At 41.5% G+C, this 24,159-nt stretch overlaps 1 long non-coding RNA gene across 1 annotated transcript in view; it reads left to right on the top strand.

The window, feature by feature from the left end:
- Positions 1 to 24,159, top strand: part of LOC149474372 (uncharacterized) — a 209,877-nt gene that overhangs the window by 107,023 nt on the left and 78,695 nt on the right. The window contains exon 2 of the long non-coding RNA XR_016309172.1: positions 21,566 to 21,653. This is a non-coding gene — a long non-coding RNA (uncharacterized LOC149474372). The remainder of the gene's footprint in view (positions 1 to 21,565; positions 21,654 to 24,159) is intronic.

Genomic DNA, 24,159 nt, shown 5'->3' with positions numbered 1-24,159 from the left:
CTTATTGGCCACTTCATATTTTGGCAACTGGGGCTTACAGCTATAAAATTTGTTGTTGCATTTGCTGACCAGCAATACAAGGGACACTTCTACATATTGACCACAGCACTCTGTAATCTTCAGCATGCCTAAAAAGGGCTATAGCCTGTGTTCTTATTAGACCGTAAATGGTTTCCATAAGATATTGCATTGTCATTTTCAGACTAAGCATTGCTCAATATGTTGTGTTTGCTTTTATTATACCATAAGATTAAGGACTTTTAAGGACTTGGCTTTCCTACTTACTCTTGGCACCGCACCCCCCCCCCCCCCCCCCCCCAAAAAAAAAAAAAATTGTCTAGAGTTGCTTTTAAAAATGCATTGCAGCACAATGCAGCCATAACATGCATAGCAGCATTTGTGTATTAGGAGCATGCTAATGCATATACTATGCTGTGAATGAACAAGCTCTAGTGGAGTTAGTAGGGTTATATCATTACTGTTTGACTTTTATAGATGATTTTTTACTGCTAACTCTCATGCAGACCATTCAGTGGAAACCACATATTGTACAGAGATTTTTTTTTTTTTTGTCTTCGTGATGCATAGATTTTGTTCCCAAACTACAAAGCAGCCTGGGTCTTCTCTGTTTAATATTTGCATAACTCTGTTATAAAACCTGCAGGCTTTGACTGAAAATATCTTTTTAAGTTGTCGTTCAGTGAAATCTGGCTAGTAACAATAGGTGGCACAAAAAAGGAATCTATTTCTCTTTCTTCCTTTGCTCAGACTGTCGGATGTGCTTTTTTGTCTTGGATAAATGATTTCCTTTAAAATATGTAGAAATCTGCTAGCTAACCAAGGTAAAAAATGCCGAGGTCTGATAAACGCAGCTTGACATTTGCTTGGTAATCTTAATTTGCACTCAGACATATGTCCACAATATGCGACATCTTGCATAATTGGCAGCCTTGTCACAAATGAACGCTAGACTGACACTGTACTTCTGCTGTTATATCTAAATCCTGACCCACAACAAAGTAAGATGAGCCCTTGTAGCATTTTCAAACTGTCTACCAAGTGACAACGGAAATCATTTTCTGCCCATCCAAACAAAATGGATGAAGCATTACTTGATGACATTTATTGAATGTGACATCATTAACATGGACTGATAGCTTTATAGGCATAATTAGCATCTTGTGTTTTGAATGACCTCATACACAACACTGTGGAGGGGATAGTGCGTGAAGCTGCCAGCAAAGTTTCCTTTGAAGTCTGACTTTGATAGAAATAAATAGGTTTGAACTGTCCAAACATCCTGTAGAGAACCAGGTTGAATCCACTAAAGAATGATCATATCCATCTTTCCACAAAGCAGGTACTGTGCATCCTGTGTCCTAAACATATCTGCTAATGTATATGGCTACCAGTATTCAGTGCCATTTATATAAGAAATGATCAAAGGCATTGATTGACTGCATAGGCATAAAAGCACACTTGGCCCCAAATGTACACATTAAATTTAATTACCCAAAGAACCCTATTATTGATAGAAACTGTTAATTTAGCAAAGTCACATTTTGCAAAGAATAATCATATTTGGTTAATGAATCAAGTGATTGTAAGCTCCGAAGAGCAGGGCCCTCCTAACCCTCTTGTATTGAACTGTATTGTCTCCCATTATATTGTAAAGTGCTGAGCAAACTGTTGGCACTATATAAATCCTCCATAATAATAATAATAATAATATGCAAGAAAAAAAAACATATATTTTATATTTTCCCTTGCTATGACACCACTTACCTTATTCACTAAGCTAAGCACAAATTAAGTTTGATTTACTAAAACTGGAGCGTGCAAAATCTGGTGCAGCTCTGCATTGAAAACAATCCACTTTCAGGTTTGTTTTTCTTGTCATAGCTTAAAGTGTTACTAAACCCACAACAGTAAAATCAGTCTGTATATGCAGTAAAGCATGCTTGTTATACTCATTGTGGAACCTAAGGGGTTAATCCTCTGCATTGTGTAAAAAGGCAGTTTGATCCTTTCTTCTCTGTTCCTCCCCTTTTTCAAACGACCACCCCCTGTTAAGACAGACTGAACCGTAGGCATTTGCACATGCTCAGTTTGGTGTGTATTGCTAGAGAGAGTGCATGTGATCAGTACAGGGTCAATCAGCACTGTCCAGACAGAGGTCAGGGGTTTTGCATCCTCCTAGAACAGAAAGAAAACTCCTCCTACAAGCTAGTGCTGGGCTGAACACTGATAGAAGCCACAAGACTTCTCTAACTGCTGATGAGAAAAGGTATTTAGCAGTTTATATTTACTAAAATAATTGCATTTCCATGTTCTGTGTACTGTGGGAGACCAGATATAGTGGATGCAGAGTCCTGGGTTTAGTAACACTTTAATTGAACAAGCTGAAGTTAGAAGCTTTTTGGCTACCATGTACAGCTGCACCAGATTTTGCACTCTCCAATTTTAGTAAATTAACCCCAATCATTTTGTTCACTGGGGAAATGTAATGTTCATTTTGTAGTCTCTCCTATTTAAGTAAATCAACTCCAGTGTATTGTTGGGAGTCAATTGAAGTTTACAATATAGCCTCAAGGATAATTTACACTGGGCAGCATATAATAGCTGCAAATAAGGACACATAAACAGGCATCACATAGTGAATAAAGGGGAGAGAACAATATTCTTGGACAACTTGCCAGCCAGCTTGCTAACAACCGAATTAACCTGTCTAACAGTATGCGTTTATAACAGGGGTTTAGTTAGCACACATTTGCAAATACATACGTAAGCCACAGAGCCACGTCATGGCACCCTGATATTCTGTGGTCCTAACTCTACAATTAGAGAGTCCCCATAGTAGAGGCACATGCATTTAATGGATAAATCAAGGGCAGGTGAACCTGAGGGAGCCCACCCCTCTTAAAGGCAAAGGAGTGCACAGGACCCCAGCATGTAGCACAATGGCAGCCAGGGTCCAAGTGCACCCACGTACCAAAACTCCAACATGCAAATAAAAATGGCCACCTCCCCAAGTCTATAACTGGCTTATGAAGCAAGGACACATAAACAGGCATCACATAGTGAATAAAGGGGAGAGAACAATGTTCTTGGACAACTTGCCAGCCAGCTTGCTAACAACCGAATTAACCTAACAGTATGCGTTTATAACAGGGGTTTAGTTAGCACACATTTGCAAATACATACGTAAGCCACAGAGCTACGTCACGGCACCCTGATAATCTGTGGTCCTAACTCTACAGTTTGAGTTGTCCAAGAACATTGTTCTCTCCCCTTTATTCACTATGTGATGCCTGTTTATGTGTCCTTGCTTCATAAGCCAGTTATAGACTTGGGGAGGTGGCCATTTTTATTTGCATGTTGGAGTTTTGGTAGATGGGTGCACTTGGACCCTGGCTACCATTGTGCTACATGCTGGGGTCCTGTGCACTCCTTTGCCTTTAAGAGGGGTGGGCTCCCTCAGGTTCACCTGCCCTTGATCTATCCATTAAATGCATGTGCCTCTACTATGGGGACTCTCAAATTGTAGAGTTAGGACCACAGAATATCAGGGTGCTGTGATGTGGCTTACGTATGCATTTGCAAATGTGTTCTAACTAAACCCCTGTTATAAACGCATACTGTTAGACAGGTTAATTCGGTTGTTAGCAAGCTGGCTGGCAAGTTGTCCAAGAACATTGTTCTCTCCCCTTTATTCACAGCATATAATAACTGGCCTACAAAAGGCTACTAGATTGGAAAACGATGTCTGGTAGAATGCACGCCTGTTCATTGCATGAAGTTGCTACCAAACAGGCTAATCCGCTACAAAACTCAATTACTGCTGTTTTTTCTTGTTTGCAGAGGCCTCGCCCAGCTTGTTTCCCAGGAGGTTGTTGAAAGTTAAGCTGGAATTATAAACCACTCCTGGGGGGATTGGTACGGAGGCCGCTGTGGATAACTGATGGATGCAGCTTATTAATTGGGATTAGCTATAGTTGCCCCAGGGACCTAATGTTTTTTGTATTTTTTTTGCCTTTAGTCAAATCCTATGTAAAATGTACTGGAAGAAATGAAAAATATGAGGGTACTTTGAAATTATTAGAAACAAATGTATTACAATTCGTAAGAACAATTTTTTTTTTAGTACTGTGCATACCCTATACAGTACATATACAAAAAGATATTTGATGGCTTCTCAAGGAATGCTTGGAATACTTGGTGAGCCAGTTTTTTCAGTTCTAGGAGTCCATTGTTTACTCTGGCTTTGCCAGTTACAATGTTTTTTTGGCGGAGGGACAAAATAAGGTGATGAAGCAAGTTGTATCATATGTTACTTTTACTAGAAGCTGCTGGGGTACCTTGACAAGATCCAATCAGTTGGGTTTTTTTTTTTTTATATCAAAATCTTGCTGAAACAAAACTATGTACATACTATGGTTTACCATAACAAAGAACAAATGTTTCCTTAAAATAGCGTCTTGTTTTTCAGTATTGTTAATTGAAAGTGCAACTTCAGGCAACAAATAAAACAAGTGACCACTAATGCTGACTGATCTTTTTATAATGGTACTTCACATGAACTGATAGGGTACATCTCCTCATTCACAAAGAACGTTACATGTGTTAACTGAATTAAAAAATAAAATCAGTGTCTGGACAACATGTAAACAGCTTGATTAGGTCTCAATGTAAGATAAAAACCTGTTTTTATCAGGTTACAGTGGGTGGACTGTATGTAAGCTGCTTGGTTAGGTTGAGCACAAGAGAGAGATGAGGCAAGTCTTATCTTTAATGAAACATTAGAGTGTATGATTTCCGACAATAGCTTTATATATTTTAAAGTTGCTGGACATTTGTTAGAAAATTCTGATGGCCACAATATAAGAGAAGTAGGCAAGGCAATTTTTATCCTAGAGAAAAAATAGAGTATTATTTTTGAGACAATATCCACAAATATTATACTTTCATTGGAACGTATGTAAGTATGTGAGCAGCTTTATTAGGATGTAATGTAGGAGTAATAGACCAGGCAGGCTTTATCTTGACATAAACCTGAGAGTGTACTATTCCAGAGTGATAATAGCCACAATTCTTGATTGCCATAAAACTATAATAGGCTGCAAACTAGGAGAGAACAGAATTTACCCTGCTCAAATATTAGAAATGTTGCAGCAGAAAACATTAAGTGGCATCTTTACACTGTTGGAGCATTGGAATAAGGCAGGAGAGGCGCCAGGGGCTGGCAATGTTTGTAGGCCAGAAGAGGTGGCAGAAGTTGGTAACGGTGGCAGTGGCAGACCAGGAAGCTGGCAGGATGATGGTAATGATGGAGGTTTTTTTTTTTTTTTGGTGGGGGGGGGGGGGGGCTGGGTGATTAAGAAAGATGTTGTTGTTGGCATTTCAGGCATTAGATATATCGGGTGATTGGCAGGTAATTTCTGTTGCCATTGTATTTCGCCAGGTGAACACTTGCTGGGTATGATCACCTAAAGTGGCTGCACACACTTTGCGCCCTGTGCAGGACATCATAGAAGCTAGTGTGTCTAATCAGGCTGCACTGGGAGATTCCAGCTCCAGCCAGGGTAAAGGGGCCCTCAGTAAGCAGTCCATTACCTATTCCCCACCTATTAGCTGCTATGGTGGGGTGCAGGAGGATCCCTCTTGGTGGCTAGGGGAGGGGGGACAAGGGTCCCTAGTGGTGGTGGCCCTAAGTGTTTGCCAGGTGTGGTTCTCAGTGTGCTGGTGGAGGGGTGAGAAGGGGGGGCGCAGGGACACTCACTTAAAGGCCCTTGATGTTTTGTGTAATGTGGGGCAAAGCTTCAGACAAGTCAAAGCCCTCTTACAGCTCTAAGAATAAATGCCCCTCTTGTCAAACCACCTTAAAGGACTCTTGTCCCAAAGTGTTATGTAAGGAGTGCATTGATGCACTTGTAACGGTACAGTCCACAGAGCAGTGTAGTGACCTTGCAGCCTCTGTTAAAGAGCTTTCTACCACTTTCCAGTTCTTTAAAATGCTTTTTGCAGGGTTTTAAGCCCTGTGGCCTCAGGCTTCTCCTAAGTCAGTGCAGCATGATCCAGAACTGACACCACCGGTCATCCCTTCCACAAGTGGAGTGACTCCAGAGGTTTCCAGGGAGGAAGCTGAGGAGGAACCAGACAGTGCAGTGTCAGTCTCCCAGGCAGAGTCAGAAGGGGAAGGGTTGGATGGCGAGTCCATTATGAACTTTTCTTTGAGGAAGTGGAAGATCTCCTGGGAGCCATTTATACTACATTAGGGATCCAAGCAAACAAAAAGCCATTATTACTCCACAACCAAATGTATCAAGGCTTGGGGGAACAGAAGAGGAAAGTGTTCCCAGTCCATGAGGTTTTGGTGAAGGTGGTTAAAAAAGAATGGAATGATCCCGTAAGGAAATCCTTCTTCTCGAGGTCTCCTTTTTAGAGGACGCGGTATCCGTTTGCAATAAAAGTCCAAAACTGGACGCAGCTTTTTTCCAGGTATCAATGCATTCTGACATTGTCTTTGAAGATATGGGGGCGTTATCAGATTCTATGGACAAAAGTATGGATTCCCTATTGAAGCATTGGGATTCCACTGTTGTAAATCTGAAACCAGCAATGGCGGTTACAGTCATGGCCCACAATCTAGAATATTAGTTGTCTCAGTTGCAGGCACACATTGAAGCGGGGACTTCTAAGGAGACAGTCCTTGCTTCTGTTCCTATGCTCCTTCAGTGTATAGCTTATATCATGGCTGCATCGCCGGAGTCCGTCCATATGTCAGCTAGATCCTCATTCCCCATACAGAGGACTTCTTTTTTGGTCCTGGGCTGCAGGCTGTGCTAGATCGCATTGCAGACCAGAAGTTGTCTTTCCCAATAACGCAAGTCAATGGAACAGTCAAAGGAGAGATCGTGCACTCAAAACCAGAGAGCCAAAAGAGGTTCTTGGGACAGAAGTTCAAGAGCAAAGGAGGTGCAATTTTCACTCTCCTGACCAGCACCATAAGACACAATGACAGATTGCCTGCAATGGGGGAAAGACTGGGGGCCTTCCTCCCACAGTGGGAGGCGGTCTCCTTCAGTTGATTCGTCCTGGGAATCGTAAGGAGGGGGTAAGGTCTGAAATTTTCAAGACCTCCCCTGTGCAGACTTCTCATCACCAATCTGCCCAGGTGCACAGAGAAGTCCGCAGCCCTAATTGGAGCCCTGAGAGAACTGGAGGAACAGAACGTTGTCAGCCGGGTTCCAGCAGAGGTAGTAGGCAGGGGATTCTACTCCCATGTTTTCATCATTTGAAAACCCTTGGAATTTCAGGTTAATTCTACATCTAAAGCCCCTGAACTTGTCAGTAACTTACAAAATGTTCTGCATGGACTGTATCTTTTTGGCGAGAGCACTTCCTCCTCCACACTGTTACACAATGTTCATAGACTTAAGAGATGCCTACTTGCATATTCCTGTTGCAGAGAACTACTAACAATTTCTCAGGTTGGTAGTGAGGACAGAAAAAGAAAGATCCACCTTCAGTTTCAAGTTCTGCCATTTGGCCTATCCTCCTCACCCAGGATCTTTACCAAGGTTGTGCTAGAGGTCCTAGCAGTTCTTCGCCTCAGTGGCTTCTCCATAGTCTCCTGCCTAGACAACTTGCTCCACTTTGCGCCTTCTCAAGAGAAATTAACTCGAGATCTGGATCTGACAAAGGGCTTCCTGGAGGGCCTAGGGTGGCTCCTGAACCTGGAGAAGTCCAATTTTGTTCCCTCCCAGTGGTTCACTTACCCGATTTATGTGTAGGACTCCACATAGCAGAAAATATTCCTGCCCCAGGAGAAGATACAGAAAATAACGCAATACAACTGCTTCATGTGAACCAGCCAGTCTCCGTAAGGAGGGCAATGTCGGCTTTGGGGCTGTGGACTTCTGCTAATCCAGTGGGCAGGGACTGTATTTTCTTCCCCTACAGTTCTTCATCCTGAAAATATGGGACCGCAGCCAGTCCTTAAATGCTCTGGTATTCCAACACAAGTGAAAAGATCTCTGTGGTGGAGGAGCATGGTGAACCTGTCCCAGGGGCTGCTGTGGGTCTTACCGGTCACCAAGGTGGTGATAATGAACACAAGCAACTCAGGATGGGAGGGTGCACCAGATCCCGGTTAGAGCAGGGCTCCTGGAGAAAGGTGGTTATGAGGAGGTCAATGTGAGGAGGTTGTTGAACTGGAAGGAGCTAAGAGCAGTCTCTTTAGCACTCATAATATTTCAAGAGGAGCTGCGGGGACATCACATTAAGGTCTGTTCAAACAATTCCTTTACTGTCGCCTACATCAACAAGCAGGGGTGGAACCCTTCTGTCTCTGGCAACAGGAATCCTGGGATGGGTAGAGGCCAACACGCTGTCCCTCTTGGCCAATCAGCTAAAAGGGGAAACAAATGTAGTGGCTAACTTCCACAGCAGTAAGACGCTGATAGAAGCTGAAGGTCCTCAACATGAAGTCTTCGATATGATAGTCTGGAGATGGGAGGTCCCGTGTGTGAATCTGTTTACATTGAGGGAGAACACAAAGGTTTTGTCATTCTTCTACCTGGCATTTCTCCAGGCGCTATGCCTTCCCCCCTGCCTGCCCTAATGCCGGAAGTCCTAAGGAAGTTCCAGACAGAGAACACTTCTCTGATTCTTATTGCACCACACTGGCTCAAAAGACCATGGTTTTCTATTCTGAAGGGACTGGCAGAGGTACCTATGTGGATGCTGCTGATCTGTGTGGACCTCCTCTTTCAGGGCCCTGTGGTCTGTCCCCAGGTGGAGAGCTGGAACCTCGCTGCCTGGCTATGGAGAAGGAGTTTCTTTAAACTAAGGGTTTCTCAGATCAGTTGATGTCCATGCTATAAAGTAGGAGAAGGGAGACCCATTATATATCAGAAAGTATGTAAGCATTTCACTACATGGTTTATAGAAAGGCACATAGTCCGATTGCGGTCTTGGATTTTTTACAGTGCGGAGCAGACAAGTGTTTAATGTTTAGCACCTTGAAAGACTGTGTGTCAGCTCTTAGTGTATTTCTAGAAAAGCCTTTGGCATCCAACCCCTGGGTGGCTAGATTCCTTAGGGCTTTAGGCAGGCAGAGACCGATTCAGGGTCCTCCATTCCCTAAATGGGACCTGTCCTTGGTCTTACAGACCCTCATAGGATCACAGTTTGAGCCTTTGGAAGAATGTTGTGTGAAGTTCTTAACTCCAAAAACAGTTTTTTTTCTGGCAGTTACGACCGCCAATGAGCTGGAAGGTCTGTCTATTAGACCTCCTCCTCCTTTGATGTTTTCCCGGATCATGTAGTCTTCAAGACTGATCTGACTTTTTTGCCAAAAGTAGCCTTGAAGTTTCACAGAGACCAGGAGCTTAAGTTTTTCATATGCTGAACATCTGGAGTTGCATCCTTCAATACTTAGAAAACTGAAAAAGGAATCCGTCTTTCTAAATGTTTTCATTCTATTTTGAAGAGTGGGAAAAGGGGCTAGGGCCTCCAGACACACTTTAGCGAAGTGGCTGAGGCTAGTCATTGGTCAGGCCTTCACTTTAGGGAATATGGAAGTTTTTGCTGGCATTAAAGCACACTCCACTAGACCTATGCAGCATCGCAGGAAGAAAGGGCTGGAGCTACGCCAGAGCAGATCTTTAGGGAAACGTGGTCTGGTTTTGTTGTCAGCAGGCTTTTGGTCCTGCAAGCCATTGTCCCACCCTAAGAGTAAGTGCTCATTTATGCTCTCAAGGTGGCTGTCCTGAGACTCTGTTGGGAAAACCAAAGTTATACTTACCAGTAACATCTTTTCCTGGAGTCTTTCAGGACAGCACTGGTTCCCACCCTGGTCTGTGGTGTTTTGTTCTCTGATTCTCAACACAGGAGCTACTATAATATTCGTTGTGTTATTTGGTGTGTTGTTGTGTCTCCTCAGCTGGCTGGTGTGCCTCTTGAAAACTGAGCAGCTAGCAAGGGAGTTTGCTTTTAAAGGGGGCTGACGTGGTGTTTCCAACCACCTTGGAGCCAAGGTCTCTCAAGGCTGTTGTCCTGAAAGACTCCAAGAAAAGATGTTACCTGTAAGAGTAACTTTGTTTCTTGTTTTTTTTTTTTTGTTGTTTTTTAAAGGGTTTTCAAAGCTTCTATAAAAGTGCTGAATACAATACGAATTGTAATGAAATTTATTTTCATTTTCACATTTTTTCCCTACAAATATACATAGATGTACATTTCAGGAAGAAATATAGGTCTGAAATTAAATGGGTTATTTATCGATTTAATTGCAAGCTTACAGTTTCTTAAAATATAAATTACTTTGCTCTTTGTGAATTGCAGCATTCTCTAATCCATCCTACTAATTCATTATTGATTCACATTAATTGTTATTCTAAAGGATCCCAGTCTGTAGTGTTGTGACCTTCTAATGATTTGCAAAAACATAATTGTAGTTGTTGCTTTTAACCATCTTATTTTCATCTACTGAAAGTCATGTATTTAACATATTATCAGGTTTTGTTGGCATATGAAGAATTTGACAGCTTAAAAATGTCAATCTAATTTTAAAGAAATGACATACATCAATCTTTAAATATAAGTAACCTTTCTTGTAGTAGGATAGTAACTTTTATATGCAAAGAATTGTGCTTATACAGTCACTACTGGTTTCATATACTGGTTTAATTTGCGTTTCCAGAAATAATAATTTGTGCCATTGCAATCTTGCATGCACAGGTGTATACAATGAAGTGCCTAGGCATTCAGACTGCTTCTACAAACATTTGTGAAAGAATGGGTCGCTCTCAGGAGCTCCGTGAATTCAAGCGTAGTACCATGATAGGTTGCCACCTGTGCATCCATCCATCCAAGTCCATCCATGAAATTTCCTTGCTACTATATATTCCACGGTCAACTGTTAGTGATATTATAACAAAGTGGAAGCAACTGGGAACAGTAACTCAGCCGCAAAGTGGTAGGCCATGTAAAATGACAGAGCGGGGTCAGCGCATGCTGAAGTGCACAGTGTGCAGAAGTCTCCAACTATCTGCAGAGTCAATAGCTAAAGGCCTCCAAACTTCATGTGGCCTTCAGATTAGCACAACAACAGTGCATAGGGAGTTAAATGGAATGGGTATCCATGGCCAATCAGTTGCATCCAAGCCTTACATTATAGGCAGTTTCTTTGTAAAGGTGAACTAACTCTAAAAAATTTGCTGGGGTTTTTTCAGCAATAAAATTAAGTGATCAATGAAAAATATCTTCACTTTATAATATAAATGTAATATTATAAGAGTTAAAATTTGACTAAATATGGTAGTAGTATAAAAGTACTTAAGGATACACAAAGTAGATATAAAAGTATAATTTTAAGAATAGCATAGTATAATTAGTGGATAAAATCTTTTACAATAACCTTTTTGGTAGCTGTTGGTGGAGAAGCAAAATTGAATACACTGTCACTTGAGTAACCTGTCTTGGTCTGCTAGGGCTGCTGACTTCACATGCAAGATGGCTGTACTGAGCAGCAGTCTCTGGGCTTTTGGATGTGTATACAAAAGAGGCTTTTACAGGTAAATAACATGCATAAAATGTAATTGCACGTATGATCTTATGTGAAGATGTATGTTGAGATGAATGATCTGACAAAAGGGACTTTTTAAAGTAACACTTTCAATCTTCAAACTAAAATATAGATGTTACCTGGAAAGGTAAATACCTATGATACCTACTGCTAACTATGTTACTGATGTTACTCCGTTGTTGGGAAACCTACATATTTGGAAATGTCCATCTCTTGTGTCCCCTGCAGCTCCACACTGTGCCCTGTAGTGACATGAAGGTCATTAGGAGGAACAAGTGGGCATTGCAGTGGACATAGCAGATCGACACTTCCAGAAGTGTCAGTTTCCCAGCAGGGGATGATTACTCAGCAAAACAGTAGTGTTGAATGTCAGCAAATGTGAGTGTTTACTTCCCTTTAAAAAACATTTTTCATGCAAGCAAGAAGGGAAATTGCAGTATGCCATGCCATGTTATACAACAATTATTGCTGGTTACTGTTTAACCACTTTTTTGCAAGCAATATAGTAGTAAAGGGTAGAATACTACATGAGAAAAGCTATTAAAGAAACCAAACCTAAGACATTAAAGTAGATACAGTACCTAAGAACAGCATATTTTCACTTATTTTCAATACGCACTACTTGCTTATTTATGCTGTAGTGTAACATGAAAATAAAATCAAATAATTTTAGTAGCAGTCCAAAAATAACATTAAAAAATACATTACTGTCTATTTAATGCTACACCACTTGTAGTTAATGCCATGCAAAGAAAACCAATCACAGCAATCTGAAGGATCTTGTTCTGTTGACGAAAACACTCTACAGAGAGATGAGATGCAGAAAATGAAATGCATTTGAAGGAATGTTTTAAATGTTAAGTGAAATGAGAAAAAAGTGTCAGCAGAGCGATTTGTGCAAACATGCTTCAGAAGAGATGTTAAGGTTCTGATTTACAAAGCATAATGTAACCCCTTTCATTTGCTGCGCTCTTGTGACAGTATATCAAATTTAGATATTTCGGTCGGAACAAAGCTCTGGTAAAATGCTAATCTGCGTAGCTGTAGACTGATTCTTGTTAATATGTTTTGCAGTACCTGTTCCAGTGTAAAACATTTGCAATACTTAAAGGTATGAAATGATTGTCTGAATTATTTAGCTTTGTGTGTATCTGAATTTTTATGCCTGAGTGTTTTTTCCTACCTCTTGTTAATTTCAGGCCATATTTGGGCAAGGTACACCCAGTATAAAACTCCATCTTTTTTTTATACAAAAAAGGAACATCTTTCCTACTCAAAATTTAATTAAAGGGAAAGCATGTATAAGGTGCAGCTGAAAAGTATACTTTTTAGTATCATGGGCTGAACAGCTTCATAATATCAAAAATCACTGCAGCCTTTTTTTGGCCAGACATACAGAGAAATATACATATACCTTTTTTCTGTAAACCATTAATTGCTTTTGCAGGCTGTAAAGATTACTTGATCTTCTTTAGGGAAATCTGTAGTCCTAAATTTTCCCAGGATAAGAGGTGCTTCCCTCATGTTGCTTCAATGTACTAATTTCAAGCACTGTCAGTACTCTTGTATGTAAGCAAGGCCAGATTTTGCTTTTAATGAATTCTAGGTGCTGTTCGCCACTGGGGCACCTCTCAGTAGCATCCATTGAAAACCTACTATCCTCCACTGTGACTCTCTATTGGGTGCTCCCCAATACCTTGTGCCCTGACATTATTGGTTCCTGTGAAGAAAAAAAAATGTCCTGGCACTGTTGGAAGGAAGAAGATGCCCAATGTTTATGGAAGAAAAAAATGTTCATAATCAGTGATTAGCACCAGGGAAAATATCTATTATTGGTGGTCAGTAAAAAGAAATACATGCCTGGCATCCGTGTCTGTGTAAGGAAAATTGCCACGATGTTGGCCAGTAAGGACTTGGGGGGGAGAGAAGCTTTCAAAAAATCTACATTAGAACCACTCCTATGTCTGGCAGTCTGAGCCTCACAGTGTCCAAATTATTTGCCCTGCAACCCCTCCTCTATGTATCCTAGTATACATTTCCTGGCCTGAGTTGCCTCATAGTGGAAATTTATTTTTTTTTCTTCTTTTTTTTCCTTTTATTTTCCAATGTCTTTATTTTTTTTTCTAGTTTTTATTAGTTTTACAAAATTTAGAATAATACAATAAAATATTGCAAAAGAGAGTTAATAGACACATGACCTATTGTGTATACTAAAGGCTGGTCAGCATACCTTGATGAATCTAGTAACATAAACAATTTAAACAAAACCAACAGGTCTGAGCTGGTCACTACAAGTCAAAACCTCTAACTTCCCTAAAATTATACAAAATAAATACAGATATGTGAATGGAGGCATGGATAAGTGTTTTCCTTCTGCAGGAAACACCAGTTTAATCAGAAGAAAAAGGCTAGATATATTCTTGTAAATGTGGGTGGCATGGAGCTCCACAACCTTCCCAGACAGATATGCAGTTGCCCTAGTTGGATGAAAGGGACAAAAGAATAAATTATAATGTTAATAACAATATTGTAAGAAAATTGAATAGAAAAAAACAAACAAAAAACAGTAATCTCACTTTCACAGTATACCCAGAAAGAGAACTTGGTAAGGAAGCCAGCAAAGTTAGACCCCCAATTTCCCTGATATAGAACATTTGGGGTGAGACAGCTCACTAGAAGGACATAGTAAAATATTATAAACACTTATACCACTCAGTCAGTCAACCAACCACTACCATAAGGACTGTACAAGTTAGCATGTAAAATATCTAATAGTCTGTATCACTTCGTAACAACAGGGGTTTCAGAAGTAGTAGTTGCAACCTGGCCCCTGTTCAAGGGGGCCCTGGGGACTGTCTGTCAACTCCTGTTCTTTAAAGCAGAAGCAGATTCCTCCCATATATCACAATGTGCTGTTTTCCTTCTACTTTGCAGAAAGAATTAACATCCACCCCTTAGTCATCCTGTCAAGAAGCCTTATCTAATGAAATATATTATCTTCCTCTGCCCAGCCCCCTCCTCTGCCCTGTGATCTCTTACCAAAGGCTCAATGCACACAGGGTGTTTTGATAATGCTGATAAGGTTAGCTATATAAAGTCACATTAAAAACATGAGTTTTTCAGCTTTTTGTAGCGTTTTTGCATTAGCATTTAGCGACGTTTTCCCACGTTTTTCCGCATTTGCGGGTTTTATCAGTTTTTAGCGTTTTTTTTTTAACAAAAAAAGTCCAAAAATGCTTGTTTGCTGAGGCTTTCCATGTTATACCATTGTTTTTAGAATTAGAGCATTTTTACAGCTAAAAAACTCCTCTAGAAACCCACTAGTCCTGTTTTTTTTTTCATACAAAAACGACCCTGCCAAAAAACATTGATTAGAGTCTGTGTGCATGGACACATACAGTTGCAATAAAAAGTATGTGAACCCCTTGGGATTACGTGGAGTTTTGCATGAATTGGGCATAAAATGTGCTCTGAACGTCATCTAAGTCACAAGAATAGAAGAACACAGTCTGCTGAACATAATACTACACAAACATTAGATGTTGCCATGGATTAATTGCACATAACATGTAAACATTCACAGTGCAGGGAGGAAAAAGTATGTGAACCTTTGGACTTAATAACTGGTTGACCCTCCTTTTGCAGCAATAACCTCAACCAAACGTTTCCTGTAGTTGCAGATCAGACCTGCACAACGATCTGGAGTAATTTTGGACCACTCCTCTTCACAAAACTGTTTCAGTGTAGCAATATTCTTGGGATGTCTGGTGTGAATCGCTCTCTTAAGGTCATGCCACAGCATTTCAATCGGGTTGAGGTCAGGACTCTGACTGGGCCACTCCAGAAGGCGTATTCTGTGCTGTTGCAGCCATTGTTTTGTCGAATTACATGTATGCTTTGGGTCATTGTCCTGTTGCATCACCCATCCTCTGCAGAGCTTCAGTTGGCGGACAGATGGTCGTACGTTTTCCTGCAAAATGTCTTGATAAACTCTGGATTTCATTTTCCCATCAATGACAACAATCCGTCCAGGCAGCAAAGCAACCCCAAACCATGATGCTCCCTCCACCATGTTTTACAGTGGGGATGAGGTTTTGATGTTGGTGTGCTGTGCCTTTTTTTCTCCACACATAGTGTTGTGTGTTCTTCCCAAACAACTCAATCTTGGTTTCATCTGTCCACAGTATATTTTGCCAGTAGTGCTGTGGAACATCCAGGTGCTCTTTTGCAAACTTCAAACGTGCTGCAATATTCTTTTTGGACAGCAATGGCTTCCTCCGTGGTGTCCTCCCATGTACTCCATTCTTGTTTAATGTTTTCCTTATTGTAGATGTGTCAACAAAAATGTTAGCATGTGCCAGAGATTTCTGTAGGTCTTTAGCTGACACTCTGGGATTCTTCTTTACCTCATGCAGCATTCTGCGCTGTGCTCTTGCAGTCATTTTTACAGGACGACCACGCCTAGGGAGAGTAGCAACAGTGCTAAACTTTCTCCATTTGTAGACAGTACACTGCCCCCTACTGCAGTCTGAAAAAGACAGCTTTCGGGGAGGTAAAGCCCTCCGACAGTTGTTCATTGTAGTGTGAATGTGCCCATGTAATTTGCCATCTGGTGCTTGGAGTTGCTGTATATGACAGCAGCCCAGTATATTACAGCAGGATAAGCCAAGGTGAATTTGATTTGTCATTGGTACAGAACTGAGCAATGTTGGGTAAATGTTTTATGTTTTTGTGTACCCTCCACAGAATAATTTGTCAGCATAATTTAAATACTTCATTATCGCTGGTCTAGGCATGTCCCTGTTGTCAGGCTGTGGACCTATGAAAATGGCTCTTTCCTTTAAATAGGTAGTTTCAAGACCTGGTGCTCTGGAGATGCACACAGAGCATATGTTCATGGGAGAGTTCCCCTGGAAGGATTCAGAGAAACCGATGATCCTAGGATTGTTCCTATAAAAATGGCTCTTCAGAATAGATCCCCCAACTTTTCTATTAATACTCGCTGAATTTATGTATGTTGTTAAATGACAAGTGTTAAATATAAGTGTTGACATTCGATAATTCATCCTCCAGAGAGGATAACCATAGTCCTGCCTCTGTCCCCTGCTCTCTAACCCCCCCTCGAATTTTATGCTGGGCATCACTTCTTTGTCTCGTGCAGCCATGCTTGTTGGGGTCAGCAGCATGGCCACTGCCTGGGTGATGCTGTCGTAAGTGGCTTCATTCACTGTATCAGGAGAGCCTGGGGAGTGAGAACACTCCCTTGTTTGTCTTACATCACGGATGTCAAACTGGTGGCCCTTCAGCTGTTGCCAAACTACAAGTCCTATGAGGCATTGCAAGGTTGACAGTTACAAGCATGACTTCCAAAGGTAGAGGCATGATGGGACTTGTGGTTTTGCAACAGCTGGAGGGCCACCAGTTTGACACCCCTGTCTTACATCTAGCACCTGTCTGATGTTGAGACAGAAAGCAGCACTCCATCGTTTAGGAAGGGGAACCTGTGGGTCAAGGCTGCTGGCTCAAATATATATGCAGGAGTGTACAGGGCTCAGTGGTAGCTAGTGAATTTTTCCACTATTTCATGTAGTGCTGGAACTGGAAGTCCTGTATTTTTCGTATGGATGTGGTAGTTGGGCTGCGTACAGCAGAGATCAGACGTATTCCAGGAACGTCTACAGTTCTCTGCTTTTGTCAACATAATCTTTCTCAGCAACCAGTTGTATATTTTTTATATTTATTCATCATAGTCTGGGCACAAGTGGAGGCATAGATGCTGTAGGAGGGGGAGTTAGCATTAAAGGCGAGGTGAGGGGGTGGGGGGGGGGGGGGGCGTAGGAGAAGAAAAAATTAAGTGGAAAATCTTACATCCATAGGCAGTCTGCCCTTTTACAAATCAGGTTTATGTTTTGGGGAGATATATATTTTATCTTCTTCTTGATGTTTTACATCAGTGAAAGACGATTACAGACACAGGGGCAGCTTTCAGAACTGGAGGAAGTAGCCATCCTGATCCATCCATCCATCCTGACAGCACTGTCCCATGGTTACAGGCCACTGTTATCCCAGGGTCAGCCAAAGAGTTCTGCATCATGAGCCAACATATGTGCTGTCAGCAGAAACAAATGTCCAAAAATCAATCCTCATGCCTAGTGTCTTGATGCCAGTTTGACAAAACTACTGTCTTTACAGCTATTCCTGCTCCATTTTGTGGAATTAGCCCCCTTCTGCAAATTTATGGCATATGCTATTCCACATGGTGGTTACCCAGCCACAATTGTTCTATCCAGAAAACTATCCCTGCACTCCACCAGCATGTGGATCATAACTTTGTCTGCGTTGCTAATTATGCTGTCATCAGCAGGGTACAAATGTTCACAGAAAACGGATCCAGTAAGCATGGGCAGGGAAGCTACATATCTTTCAGAGCACACTGGGTCAATCTTTTGGAGGCTGGAAAGGATGCAGGAAAGGGCACACAGCTGGAGCTGGTGGTACAACCATGTGTATTATTCGATGGTGATAATGTATTTATCTGTACTCCCTCCTTCTCATTAGCTGAATCCTCTGACTCCTTGTAACCAGCAGTGCCCCCTCCCCACAAGCACCTACAGTATATGCAACATCTCAGGTTAAACACTGCCACGCTGTGTGGCAACTCATATGTGGGACAGCGGTCACATTGGGAGAGCTGCTGGCAGCGTGGCTGACCCTATCATCCTCACCCAGGCAGGGTTGTGTGTGACAATGGCAAGTTGTGGGGTCACCCTTTGCTATCACACATATAAAAAATGGCCACTGCCCAGTCTATAACTGGTCTTCACAGCAAGGAGCACATGGAAGGGTGACGCATGTCAAACAACAAAAAAGAAAAATTCCCAGCTCTAACTTGCCAGCCAGCCTGCAAACAAATGGAATTAATCTGTCTAACAGTATGCGTTAAAAACAGGGGTTTAGTTAGCACACATTTGCAAATACATGTGTAAGCTACAGAGCCTCATCACGGAAGCCAGTATTCTGTAGTTCTTCATGTATTTTGCCTGGCACATGTCCTTAACCTGGTCATGTAGTGGTTCATCATTGGGCCCCCTGGTTTCCAGAAGGTCCTTTGTTAAGCCCAGAAGGGCATGTGGCCACTTCTGGCAATCATACTTAACCAGTGTGAGAGAAATACATTGCCAAGATCAGCTGCCTGTGAAACCCCATGTGTTAGAAATCAACACTGACCATGCGCAGAGGTTGCTCCTCTCCTCCCTTATCTCCTCCCTCCACTTCTCTATCCTTCCTCATTTATCTCAACCTCCTCCTTCCCATCCCCTTCCTCCTTTACAGCTCTCTCTCCTACCTCCTCCTCTTTCTATGTGCCCCTGAATATTACATGTTAAAAAAAATTGTGGTGGCACAGCGCAATATTCACAGTAACAGTCCTAGTTATTATTATTATTACACAGCATTTATATAGCTCCAACAGTTTGCTCAGTGCTGTACATTATAATGGGAGACCATACATGAGACAGTACAGTAACAATACAATAAAATACACGAGGGGTTCGAGGGCCCTGCTCCTTGGAGCTTACAATCTAGGAGGGAGGACCTAGTTGACCTTCTCCTATGATTCTTTCAGCAGGGACCAGAGGGGAAGGACAGGCAGCAGAAAAAGTGAAGCTTTGATACTCCAAGCATTTCTTGCCAACACCTACCTATTATGTTCACTAACAACGTTCCCATGTCAGGTATTTGCTGTAGCAAAAGAAAAGAATGTCCCAAGATCCCCCATACACCCAGCTCCTGCATGCTAGCTTGGCACATCAGCTGAAAAAGTCTCCTTCTAGATGGCCTCAGGATATCTCTTATGAACACTTTCCAAACCACCATCATTATTTGAGACCCAAAAGCAGAAAAATGGGTGCTGCTCAGGTATGAGGTGAAATCCAAGCTAAACCGCTGTGAGGGCTGGCTGGAAAAGGAGCTCGTCCAGGCTCAAAGTTGCAGCATGTCAAGAGAAGTCCATAAACCGCACATCAGATGGCATACCTATGTTGAAGAGTGAATAGCAGCCTTCGCCTGGGTTCCATCCAGGCCACGCCCCCAACGTGTTTTGCTATGCACCTTGGAGCTTAATCATGGGGTGTGGCCTGGCCAGAGCCCAGCCTGAGGCTGCCATTCCCTCTTCCACAGGGATCTGCTATCTGATGTGCGGTTTATGGACTTCTTCTCTTGGCATACATCATCATTATTTGTTTACGCATTTTGTTTTGTTAGACCTTGTTTACCTATTTTCATTATTAACCATTTTTTTGCGCACATGTACAAATCTGCATTTTGACTATAAAATTACTTAACACCCCCCAGAACATTATATATTTTCTGAAAGCAGAAAACCTGTGGAATAAAAAGATAGTTGTAAATTTTTTGTCACACAACTGTTTATTAATCGCTTATTTTCAATATAAAAGATGAGGTCTTGTTGCATAATTAAATGGTACCACACTTTAAGAGGTGCTAAAATTATTGTTCTCATTCTGATGTTTGCAACAACACCTCATGTGTGGTGTGATCGCAGTTTACATACACGTGCACACTCTGTGCTGCGTTTGCATTTACAGGTGTGTGCAGGGCAGCTGGGGATACATTTAAAACAGATCATGTATGTCCAAAGAGGGGGGAGAGAGAGAGAGAGATTTTGTAAGCTATTTTTTATTTCATTTCATTCATTATGTTATTTTGGTAACTTGCTTGCTACCTCCATGCAACTTTGGCTAGTTATAACACCAGAATGTAAACAATAGAGGCATTGGAGAAAAAAAACACACAGCGTGGGGGTTCCCCACCCCCCCAACCTACCAGGCCACATGCTCTCAACATGAGGAGGTGCTTTGAGGAGGGGGGATGAGGACAAGGGCCTCATCCCCACAACCCTGGCTGGGTGGTTGTGGGGGTGCAGGGGAGGTAGTACTCATTCACCCCAAAAATAATGCCAGTAGTAAATAAAAACAGTTTCTGACAAAAAATAAATATGCCCCCTGGTGTAAATCCAGCATCAATCACGATGAATGCCAACCTGCACAAAAAAAAAAAGAGAGCCCGTCAAACATGACCAGTCCCATCAAGAGACACTCACCGATTGACAGCTGATTCTCCCCCATTACTAAGCTGAGTAAACATGGGAGGGAAGGTTCACAGGTGACCAAGGTTCAAGGTGACGTCACTTGGAGACCCCAGCCATGATGTAATGAGGGCGAGATTACAAGGTGCTTTGGAGGGGAGCACCACTCCCCCAAAGCAATCCCTCATGTTGAGGGAATGTGGCCTTATATGGTTCAGGAAGAGGGGGGGCGCTCACTTGTTCCCACCCCCCTTTACTGGCCTGCTGGGCTGCATGTTCAGATAAGGGTATAGTATGGATTTGGGGGGGCCTCACACCATTTTTTTTTATTTTACTGTGGGGTTTCCCTAAAATCCATAGTAGATCCATATGGCCTGGTATGGATTGGCAGGATGGGGGGGCCCTACAATGTTTTGTTTTTTGTTTTTTTTTTAATGCTGGCTCCTCTTTTGTTTACATCTGTCAGCGGAGAATTCCACCAACAGAAAATGAGTCAGGGTTTTTAAGGACTTGATGGCTGCTCTCTGACAACTCTATTAACAAATCAATTTAGATCATTTGTTGTTTCAGGTGCTTCAAACAGCTGAATAAAATTAATTCCGTTGTTATGTTATAGTATATTTTGGATTGGTTGAGATTGGTTGCTGTTTTTGTATCCGAATCTCCAAATAACGAACATTTTGTCCGAATTTCGATTCATAACTAAACGAATGTACATGTCTACTTTGGATAAAGATTTTTTAGGTGACTGGCTCATTATAATCAACTGCTGCACTCTTCTCTTCTGATGATAAAAGCTGCATTGTCTGTGTCCCTTTTGAAGTAATTAACCCTTGTAAAGTATCTCACCAAAACTAAATTTTCTATTGCAGACAGCCACGGTGTGCAAAAAGCCTCCAGACTGCCATATTGCATTGAATTTTACTGAAAATTACAGCAGCTGAAGATTGAAAAGGAAAGGTAATTATTAACAACATTAAATTACAATATAGATTGTATAGCAATTGTATGATATAAACTGTACAGTGTGTGTAGGGTTGTGGATAAGGGGGTACCACCTGTCCTCCTGTATGGGGCCCAGGCAAGCAGGAGGGCCCAGTCAGCTAGGTGAATCTGATGTGGGTAGGGAGTGTGATAGCCATAGTAGGGGGGCAATTACTGGAACTGACCCCCTGTATGGCTCTTTCTGCAGCAGCTGAAAGCTGGCATCTTCTCCACTCCCTCCTGCTGGCTCTCAGCTTCTGCATAGAGAGCCATACAGGGGATATGTTCACATAATTGCCCCCCTGCCACACCCATCACCCTCCCTGTGCACCATACAGTTTCCCCTGCTGCCCAGGTCCCCCCATGAGCCCCCACCCCCACAGTGCTGGCGGGTTTCTCTCCTCTCCTTCCACAGGTCTCTGCAGCACACAATAGGATCCTTCAGAATGGAGAGTGGGGGAAGGGTCCAGTATATATGTCACATTTACTAGCTCCTTCCTTTCCTGAATGAAAACAATGAGTAATCGGTACTGATCACTCACTGTGTTCATTCATATTTGAAGCATAGTGAACTTTGTTTTTGTTGTGGGGGGGGCTGTTAGGTTGGCTGTATGGGGCCCCGTGGTTTCTAACAGCAGCCTTGTGTGTGTGTGTGTGTGTGTGTGTGTGTGTATATATATTATAATTTTTATATTTGTTTATGTGTAAATATAAGAAAAGATGAAATGGGATAAAAAACCTTTACCTCTCCACACCATGAAGTTCTCCAAGAAGCATAACCTTTTGCTTTGGTAAGGGCTTACATATACTTTAACAGGCCTGCCAGTGTCTACAAGACTAAAAATAAAATTCCCTATTCAGTTTATCAGCAACACTTTCCCTATCACAGCCAAAATGCATTGTAAATAGGACTGCTGTGACCTCCTCTTTCATAATGAGGGGGCTGGATTATAAGTCCCCTTATTAGCCCTTCTAAGCCAACTGACCTAAGTTCTAAGACCAGACAGTGCATTATGGTTACAAAGAATTTGGTCAGGCAAACTCCCACAGTTATTCGCTGGGACTATGAACCGCAAACAAACAGAGTTTGCTGCAAACTCATGGTAGCGTCAAACCAAAACCTCATCACTAAAAGGGACATTGTTTCTAAAACTGTAAACTTTTGTTTTTCCTAATCAATTTGATATATATTGTATAGTCTGATGTACACCTAAGCATTGAGCATGATTGATCACACTTGCACTCTTTTGCACGCTTGTAAGTCAAGCAATCAATAACCACCATGGCTGCTTGACAGTCAAGCAACTGAGCACAATTTTGTTTATAAAAAAAAAATCTAAGTAAAAGGACCATCCATTACATTAGTTCACTGGATAGATAGGAGCATACGCTTTGCTTCAAGGTCAAAATTCAAAATGAGGCTTGGAAGTGGAGTGTTTCATTTTGATGCATGTTCAATAATCTGTCATATTAAAATGCCTTAAAACCATCGGTTTAAAGTATTTCCCTTTAATTGCTCATCATTTATTCTTGGTATAGCAAATGTATGCAGAAGGCTGTAGCATAAGACGTTTTATTCCCACGCAAACCTTTGGGAAAATGAAGTGCAGAGAGAATTGTAGAACAGTGTTCTTGGATGATATAAATAACTGTGCTGTATACCAGGTACCTGTATTTTATGAGGAGCAGCATACAATCTAACATACTATTTTGGTGCATTGCATCACGTTAGAGTGCATCATATATATCTTAGTTGCAAATATCACAATTTTTTCTTCTTCCCTAAAATATGCATCATTGTGTTCTTAGAAGTATAAAAACGACAGTTAGTAGATCTGAAACCTGTAATGGGCATATATGTGACCTTCAGATTTAAAGAGGTAAACACAATAACTAAAACATCATATGAGCTTCATTAATTAAAAGTTTTCTATTTTTTCTGCAGCCTTATTAAAATTATACCTGGTAACTCTACCATGAAGGTCCTTGTTTGGGACTATAAGATGATGATGGCAGTCTTAAATGTGTGCTCCTGTGTTGCCATTCTCAAGCTCACACACATTGTGCAGGCATGGTCAACTGTTGTCACTATTAGAAAATCAGATCCAGAGCACTTATGTTCATCTGATGCTGGAGCAAAAGATTACAAAAAAAGTAGCAATTGGTTATGATACACAGTGCTTTTGCAACCAAAATATTCTCCAGTTTAGATCTACTTTAACAAATAGTTTGAAGCTACTCTAAAGGGCATATTTTTAAAGCAGTAAATTCAATTTTGTTCTATTTTATGCTTAGGAAATGACTGGTCTTCAGTGAAGACCCGCAGCTTCTGTACATTTGATTCTGTTTTTAATTTTTGGCCAATTGCCGAATTTCTTTCAGACGTGCCCAAAAATTATGCTTAGTGCGTTCATCATTGTAGGTGGTGGATGTGTGTTTTTAATAGGTTTAGAAGAAAATGTACTTTGGAAAATTGCCAATT

The sequence above is a fragment of the Staurois parvus genome, unplaced genomic scaffold (assembly GCF_062004578.1).
Source record: "Staurois parvus isolate SC_StPar_1 unplaced genomic scaffold, SC_StPar_1.0 ptg000006l, whole genome shotgun sequence".
In the NCBI taxonomy this organism is placed as follows: Eukaryota; Metazoa; Chordata; class Amphibia; order Anura; family Ranidae; genus Staurois; species Staurois parvus.
The sequence above is the reverse complement of the archived record's forward strand: the minus strand, read 5'-3'. Positions and strand labels throughout refer to the sequence as shown.